The sequence below is a fragment of the Peromyscus californicus genome, unplaced genomic scaffold, assembly GCF_007827085.1.
Source record: "Peromyscus californicus insignis strain IS unplaced genomic scaffold, ASM782708v3 Scaffold_3__1_contigs__length_106647218, whole genome shotgun sequence".
Lineage (NCBI taxonomy): Eukaryota > Metazoa > Chordata > Mammalia > Rodentia > Cricetidae > Peromyscus > Peromyscus californicus.
In genome coordinates this window covers 61,114,514-61,124,106 of record NW_026294551.1, presented here as the reverse complement: position 1 = coordinate 61,124,106, position 9,593 = coordinate 61,114,514, and positions in this window count along the sequence as shown.

The window sequence follows — 9,593 nt, the reverse complement described above, 5'->3', positions numbered from 1 at the left end:
TGCTGGGCAGCCCCTGTGAATTTATGACCAATTCCTCTCTATATTTTGTTAATTTTAGTATATTTTAAATAAAGGATTTTCTGGGAATAGTTACTCCATCCTGAGAAACTTGGGTCTTGGAACCCTGACTAGGGGCTAAAAGAAAGTGGCAGAAGGACAGACACATAGACACATGTACAGAAAAGCTGAGGTCGGTGGAGTGTATGGACTCTGAAGAAGTAGCACTGACTACCACCACAGTGGCACCTACAACCACCACAGTGGCACCTACAACCACCGCAGTGGCACGTACTACCACCGCAGTGGCACCTACCTCGGCCTTAACCTCAGGGTGTTTATTATGTACAGCGCAGGGGAAGGTTAGGTGGTCTGGGTAGGAGGTGTCTATAGGGAGCCTTACAAGGCTGCAAACATCAGGGAACAGGAAGGTGTGGTTGCTAGTTTTGCACACGCTGGTCACTTCCCCCGCAATCAGATCCCTGAGGAAAGCTTTGCCATCCCTCTGAGCCCCACAGGGTTAGGCTTTACCATTCCAGAGGGGCTGAGATACAGGAGTCCTTGACATGGCCATGCCTGTGTCAACAACACACTCAGGACTTCACTCACTCAGGGCTTCCTCTGCTCTCTACAAATAGTGTCTGTTTTTACCTGGATCTCTTTGCTTGCCTAATTTTAAGAGACCTGCTTTAAAGAGAAGGGCTTTGTGTGAAGTCCTATTTGGTCTTGACCAAAAAACTAATTTATTAGAATTCTTATTTTTTGGTACTGGAGACTGAATTTGCCACTAGACTGAATCTGTGTGTGCTAAACAAGCACTCTACTAGTGAGCTATATTCCTAAGACCTCCTTTTCCTTTATTTCTTTTTTGTTTGTTTGTTTGTTTTGTGGTTTTTGAGACACAGTCTTATTAAATTGCCCAGTGTGGTGCTGAATTGCTATGTCGCCTGGGCTGGTCTTGATCTTATGATTCTTTTGCCTTAGCCTCCAAAGAGCTTGGATTCCAGGCCTGTACTGCCCTGAGGCTTGACTAAGAAACAGCTGGATCCAGTGCTGTCCATCTGTAATCCCAATTGCTTGAGAAGCTGAGACTAGAAACTCACTGGAACCCAGGAGTTCATGGCCAGCCTGACAGCCTAGACTCTGTGCTATACTACAGAGGAACCCTGTCTCTTAAAAAGAGGGGAAGAGGGGGCTGGAGAGATGGCTCAGAGGTTAAGAGCACCGGCTGTTCTTCCAGAGGTCCTGAGTTCAATTCCCAGTAAACCACATGATGGCTCACAGCCATCTGTAATGAGATCTGGCTCCCTCTTCTGGCCTGAAGGGATATATGCAGGCAGAACACTGTATACATAATAAATGAATAAATTTTTTTAAAAAAAAGAGGGAAAAAGAAAGAAAGAAAGAAGTAGCTGACTCGTTAAATGTTTATTATGTATCAGGCCCCAGACTTAGCCTTTATATTCATTATTTCATTTAATCTTCACTCCAATCCCATTGTTATACTCCGAAGTTAGATGCTTGGTGAACCTACAACCAAACTCCAGAGCTTGCCCACTGGTCACTGCTGCCCATGCTGTAGAACAAGGAGGTTGTACCGGGTCGTGGAGGACACTTGGCTTGGCCTGCCTGGATCGTATTCTATTCTCCTACACGTGCAAGTCTCAGCCTGGGTCAACATCTCACTGTGAAGTGGAAAATGTTGCTCAGGAATGTTTTGTAAAGATACAAAATTTGATCCATCTTTGATTTACATTGCATTAAGAAACTGAATTGTGGAATTGTGGTTCTGTGGGACCAGAGAGCCAAGGTGGCCAAGTCTCTGCCTTTTCCAGGACCAGAGAGCCTCTTTGGACCAAGTCTCCAGCTCAGTGGTTTCAGAGGTCAGTGTGGGGCTGAGCTTTGGCTCTATTGTGCCAAGGATCCTCTGAGAGATCAAGTTTGGTCCCAGTGGTCTCTGAGGTCAATATGGGGTGGGGTTCTGATGTCTGAGATGCTAAATGACCCGCAGGTCCCAGAGTCTATATTTTTGTGCTCTTTGAGGTTTCTTTGGACCTGTGGCTCTAACCACAGCCCCTTGGTAGTAGATTGGCTTCACTGGGTCTGTGTGGTGATATTTTGTTGTACTCTAATAAAATTTGCCTTAAGCCCAGAGGACAGATTAAAAAACATAGAGGTCAGGCAGTGGTGGCACACATCTTTAATCCTAACACTCAGGAGGCAGAGATGAGTTCAAGGCTACACTGGGCTACAAGAGACTGATCCAGTCTAGGAGAGACACAGCCAGGCAGTGGTGGCACACACCTTTAACCTCTGTATTTGGGAAGCACACATACATTAATCCCAGCACTAGGAACGTTGAGATAGGAAGTGAAATGGCTGGGTGGAGAAAGGCATATAAGGCGTAAAGAGACAGGAACTAGAGCCTTTTGGCTGAGAACTCAGAGGCTTTCAGTCTGAGGATTCGTAGAGGAGTTGGTGAGGTGAGAAGTGGCCGTGGCTTGTTTACTCTGATCTTTCAGCATTTACTCTAATATCTGGGTTCTTTTTTTATAAGACCATTTAGGATTCGTGCAACAGGTCTGCCTTCATCAGGTTCACAGAAGCCAGAGGTGACCACGGTGTAGGCTGCATCGGCTCATCCTAGTGCTTAGTGTGCAGTTCTCTAGACCCTTGGTCCTGTCGGCACACAGCCAAGACAGGAGAACGTCAGCCACTCAATAACTAGGCTTTTCCAGTCCTCTTGGATGAACTTCCTGCAGATATCACTCTAAGAGGAGCAGAAACTACAACTCCCAACAGGTTCGGGAGAAGAGGTCAGAACAAACCCACTTCAACAGATGAGTAAAACACGACAAAGCAATACAAGGAATATGACACAGCCACTAATCAACCCAACTCCCTTATAAAGGAACACAAAATTACAGTGATAGCAAAACTGTCTGGGAAATGATTTAGAGTCTTACTCTTCAAAAGAATTAGTGACTGAGCGGAGGTGGCCCACATCTTTAATCCCAGCACTTGGGAGGCATAAGCAGGTGGATCTCTGAGTTCGAGACCAGCCTGATTTACAGAGTGAGTTCCAGGACAGCCAGAGCTACACAGAAAAATCTTGTCTCAGATGGCAAACAAACAAACACCCCCCAAAAAAACAAATCAAAACAACAACAAAAGAATTAGTGATCATATAGAAGAGTCAAACAAACAGGCATTTGAGTCAAGGAAATCTATCCAAGACCTTGACAAGACAATCTCCAAAATGAATGAAACAGTTAATAAGTTGGTGGGGAAAAGTTTAAAATATGGAGGAAAAATTTAGCAAGGAGATTGAAATATTGAAAAATAATCAAATGGAAATACTTGAAATGAAGGAGATGGCTAATTAAACAAAAAATATTACAACAGACATCATTATTAACAGACAAGAGCATGCAGAAGAATGAATTTCAGGGGTGGAGGACAAAATTGAGAAATTAATAAAGCATATATAAATATGGAAAAATGGGGCTTCGAGAGATGACTTAGTGGCTGAGAGCACTGGCTGCTCTTCCAGAGGATTTGATTCCTGGCATCCCCATGGTGGCTCACCACCATCTATAACTCCAGTTCCAAGGGATTTGGTGCCCTCTTCTGGTCTCCATAGGGACCAGACACGATCACGGTACATAGATGTACATGCAGGCAAAATACCCACACACATAAAATAAATTAAGAAAAAACGAAAAAAAATAAGGAGCATGAACAATATTTCCAAAACGTCTGGACACATCCAAGAGGCAAAATATGAGAATTTATGATGCAGAAGAGAGATAAAACCGAAGGGAATAGACAGGCAATTTGATGAAATTATATCAGAAATCTTCCCAATGTTACAGAAAGAAGTAGGCTTCCAAACACAAGAGGCACATAGAACCCCAAACAGACATGACCAGAGGGGAAAAAACTATCCAAGGTGTACTATAGTTGGGGTGTCAAAAATGTAAAGAATTTATCTTAAAAAGAGCAGGAGAAAAGAACTGTCAAGGCAGAAATATCAGAATTCCCCAGAGTTTTCATCAGCAACCAGAAAAGCCAGAAGAACACAGAATATAACTTTTCAAGCTCTGGAAGTAAACCACTGTGAGCCAAGAACGTTATATCCACTCGGGTGTGGTGGCACACACCTTTGATCCCAGCACTTGGGAGGTAGAGGTAGGAGGAGCTCTAAGAGTCGCAGGCCAGCCAGATCTATGTAGAAAGTTCCAGGCCTGCCCTTGAAGAAAAGCCCAGGACCTGATGGTTTCACTGCTGAACTCTCTCAACATTTGAGAAAGACCTCAGATCAGTTCTTTTCAACTTGTTCCATAAAACAGAAAGTGAAGGAGCCCTACCAAACTCATTCTACGAAGCCATTAGCATCTCGGTGTCAAAACCAGGTTCAAGATGCAACAGAAAACTACAGAATGATTTATTTGATGATCATAAATGCAAAAAATCTGAGCCAAATTCAGGAGCACATTAGGAGGATTGTATATTATGATCAAGTGAGCTTCATCCCAGAAAGGCAAGTTCTGCTCAACATAAGTAAATCCATCAATGTAAAGCAACATATAAACACACTCAAGGAAAGAAACCACACAATTATTTCAATTGATGCAGAAAAGGCATTTGACAAAGTTCAACATGCCTTCATGAGAAAACTTCTGGAGACTTTAGGAGTAGATGGAACATACCTCAAAAAAGGGGGGTGGGTTATATACAACAAACCTGTAGCTGATATTTTATTAAATGGAGACAAACTGAGAGCATTTCCTCTAGAACCAGGAATGAGACAAGAATGTCCACACTCCCCTCTCTATATCTTATTCAATACAGTGTTCAAAGTCTTAGCTATAGCAATTAGACAAAAGACAGGAATAAAGAGGGGGACAATAGGAAGAAAAGTCAAACTATCTCTATTTGCAGATCACATGAGTCTCTACTTAAAAGACCTTACTGAGCCGGGCGGTGGTGGCGCACGCCTTTAATCCCAGCACTCGGGAGGCAGAGACAGGCGGATCTCTGTGAGTTCGAGGCCAGCCTGGGCTACCAAGTGAGTTCCAGGAAAGGCGCAAAGCTACACAGAGAAACCCTGTCTCGAAAAACCAAAAAAAAAAAAAAAAAAAAAAAAAAAGACCTTACTGAGTCTACTGGAAAACTCTTGGACCCAACAGGCACAGTAAAGTTGCAGATACAGAATCAATGTAAAAAATCATTTATGCTAATAGTCTATGCTCTGAGAAAGAAATTAGAAAAATTGTTCTATTCAAAATTAAGTCCCCCCATTAAATATTTAGGAATATATCTAACCGAAGAAGTGAAAGTCTTCTACAGTGAAAATCTCAAGATATTAACAAAAGAAATCATGGAAGGTACTATATGATGGAAAAAATATTCCATGTTTCTGGATAGGAAAAAAATAATATTGTGAAAATGTCTATTCTACCAAAATTAATTTATGGAATTAATGTAATAGCTATTAAGTCCCATGTTATCTTTCACAGGTTTAGACAAAAAAAAATACAGTAATTCATATGGAACCACAAACGACCATGAATAGCCAAAACAGAATGGTGCTGGCATAAAAACAGAGAGGAAGACCAGGTGGAATAGAATAGAGGGTCTGTAGATATCCTTAACATTGACAAAGGAGGCAAAAATATACACTGGAAAAAAGATAGCCTATCCGACACCTGGTGCTGTCAAAACTGGCTATCTGCCTGGAGGAATATGAAGCTGGATTTATGTCTTTCACCTTGTACAAAAATTATTTCAAAATAGATCAAATACTTTAATGAAAACCCCAAACACTGAAATCCTAAGAGAAAACACAGAGGATACACCCCTCAAGATACTGGGGTAGGCCAGAGCTTTTTAAACAGAACACCAACGGCACAGGAACAGACCCCAGTGTCAACAGATAGACTATGTGAAGAGAAAACATTCCTGTACAGCAGAGGGACGCATCAGCAGAGTTAACAGACAGCCCAGAGAATGGGAGGAAACCTTAACCAGCTGCACTTTAGACAAGGGGCTAACGCACAGAACTTAAATACCAGAACTGCAGAAATTAAATACCAAGGGAATGAACCAGCCCATCGACAGACAAGTAAATGAACGGAATAGAAATTTTAAAAAAGAAAATACAAATGGCTACTGGGCAGCGGTGGCAAACGCCTTTAATCCCAGCACTTGGGAGGCAAAGGCAGGCAGATCTATGTGAGTTCGAGGCCAGCCTGGTCTACAGAGCTAGTTCCAGGACAGTCAAAATTACACAGAGAAATGCTGTCTCGAAAAACCAAAAGAAAAAAAAAAGGCTAATAACTGTTTTAAAAATAGTCCAACATTCCTAGCCATCAGGGAAATGTAAATTAAGATAACATTGAAATACCATCTCATACAACAAAGGTTGGAGAGGATGTGGAACAAAGAACCCTTATTCACTGTTGGTAGGGGTATATTAATACAGCCATTATGGAAGTCAGTTTGGAGATTCTCAAAACATTAAAAATACAACCACCATCAGGCATGCCTTTAATCCCTGCTGTCTGGAGTCAGGGACAGGTGTATCTCTGTGAGTTCCAGGACAGCCAGGGCTATACAGAGAGATCCTGTCAAAAACAAAACAAAACAAAAACACTGTATGACTGCTCCACGCCCTACCTTAGAGATATCTGCACCCCCATGTTTATTGCTGCTTTATTCACTAGAGCAAAGAATCAGAATCAACCTAGTTGTCCATCAACAGATGACTGTAAATGAATATATAGTATATATTAGGACGTAAATACAATATATATAGGAATACTGTTCAGTTGTGAAGAAAACGAAGTTAAAAAGTTTGTAGGAAAATGGGTAGACTTAGAATGTGTAGCATTAAATGAGATCTCACAATTGGAGAAAGAAAGAAACCTCATGTTCTTTCTAGGGTGTTGAATCTAACCAATAATGTACGAGGACAAATGTACATGTGGGTGCCGTCGAACACGAAGAAAAGAGAACAGGAACAAAGAGGTTAGTATACGGGCATGAGGAAGGACTGAATGCAGGTAGTGGACACAGCTCCTGTTCTGAATGCCAGCCCTAAGTGCATAGAAGGGCAGTGAGATGCATAGACCTTGGGTCTGCTTAATCTGGGGTGTGATGTTTTTAGTTATTTGCAGGTTTTGTTTCCTTTTGAGTGTAGGATTTGTTTTTTTTATTTTTTATTTTTTTGTGTGTTTGTGTGTGTGTTGCGGGGGTGCGGGGTGCGGGGGGAGAAAGAGAGTCTTACTATGTAGCCTTGGCTGTCCTAGAATTCATAGAGATCTGCCTGCCCAGCCCTATTTGATAGTTTTTTTTTTTGTTTGTTTTTTGTTTTTTGTCTTTTGTTTTTTGTTTTTTGAGACAGGGTTTCTCTGTAGTTTTGCGCCTTTCCTGGAACTCACTTTGTAGACCAGGCTGGCCTCGAACTTAAAGTGATCCGCCTGCCTCTGCCTCCCGAGTGATGGGATTAAAGGCGTGCGCCACCACCGCCCGGCTAGTTTTTTTTTTAAATAATGAAGTTTATAAAATAAAAAATTAAACTGTGTCTGTTCTCTGAGGTTCTAGATAATCCCCTATTAACAGAGATTCTCTCCTGGGGACTAATGGCTAGTGTGGTCTTCAGTGTTCTCAGACTCCTAACAGGTACATGATGTCTCAGAGAGAGCTCGTTATTTAATCACTTCTTAAAATGTGCCCATTTTTATTATTAGTTCCTGTCAGAAGGTATGTGTAAAAGTTCTTGCTCAAAACTCCAAGGAATTTTGCTTTATTTAATTAAAAGCCTCTAGCCATGGGGACTCTGAATTTTGCAAATGGGTCATTATTAGACAAGTCCCCTAGGTGGCAGCAAAGTCCTGGATCTAAATCTGACCTGGGGGACTTGACATTTGAGAGGGTGGGATGGGGAATGGGGGGGCGTCTGTTTGTGCTCTTTGTTGTTCTTGGTGTTTTATTTGTTTGTGCTTTGAGACAGAGTCTTACACTGTAGACCAGGCTGACCTTGAACTCACAGTAATCTTCCTGCCTTAGCCTCTCTAGAATGTTAGGAGTACAGATGTATGCCACCATACCCAGCTTCCTTTTAAAAACTAATGATCACAATGAGAGTGTATTTATGGTTGTATGTACGTATGTATGTATGTATGTATTATATATATGTTTTACAAACAGATAAATTTTGAGCCATCTTTAAATTTTATTTTTGAATTGAATTGCAATACTATTTTATTACTATTACTATTCTGAGGTTTTAGTTCATTCCCATTGTGGACAGAAGTTCTTCCCTAGAGAGCTTAATGTGGTCTTCAGTGTGTATATATACATATACACACATATATACATACATACATACATACATATATACATTCACACATACATACATACATACACACCCACATCAATCATTAATCAAGGAAATGCACCATAGATTTGCCTGTAGGCTAATCTCCATTAAAATGACTCTAGTTTATGTCAAGTTGACATAAAACTAATCAGGACAGCTATGTTATACAGGAATTAAACAATTTACCACTGGTTAGAGAAGGCTTTCAATTTCTATTGTGCATGAGAGCCCTGGTACACTCACCAAGTGTTTTTGGTTGGTATCAACAGGTATAATCTCTGGCTCTCTTAAACATAAAAAGAATTTATTTGAATGGCACGAGAGCCATTTGTTCAGGCTTCAAAAGCAGTATTTAGTCTTTTTAAAAATTCTTTTAATGATTTATCTATTTTTATCTTACATGCATTGGTGTTTTGCCTGCATGTATGTCTGTGTGAGGGTGTCAGATCCTCTGGAACTGTAGTTACAGACAGGTGTGAGCTGCCATGTGGGTGCTAGGAATTGAACGCAGGTCCTTTGGAAGAGCAGCCAGTGTTCTTACTTGCCGAACCATTTCTCCAGCTCTGTGATATTTAGTCTTAAGTGTCCTCAGGTACCTGCATTACATGCTTGGTCCACAGCTTGGCACTTTTGGAAGGGGCTGAACCTTTGAGGGGTGGAGCCTATGGAAAACATTCAGGTCATTGAGGGAATGCTTGTAGAAGGAGAAATCTTACACTGTTCCTCTTTTCTTTTGCTTTCTGGACCTTAGGTGAGCAGTTTTGCCGTTCCATTCGGACCTAAGCAGAGAGGCCAACAGCTCATGGACAGAAACCCCCAAAGCAGTGAGACAATATCACCGTTTTTCTGTGTAAGTTGATTATCTCAGGTACTTGTTACAGTGATAGCGCAGCCTCATCAAATAGGCCAAAGGAAGGACCTCCCACAGGGCCTCTCAGCGCAAGCAAAGTGGCAAGGGTCCTCGCCACTGGCGCTGGGTGCCTGTCTAGCAAAATGAGTCAAGACTGAGAATTTGCTTTGCCTTTGCATCGTGCATTCCAAACTTGTGGGTGGCACACCGTTTGACAAGGCAGATATTACCGCTTAGGGCACCGGAAGTGTGAAGAGAGGGATGGTTCCCCTGCTGCAGCCCCTAGAAGAGGTAGGAACTACCACATGCTTGCAGCAACTCCTGCACATCTTTGTCACCAGCCGCAATACTGTAGTGCCT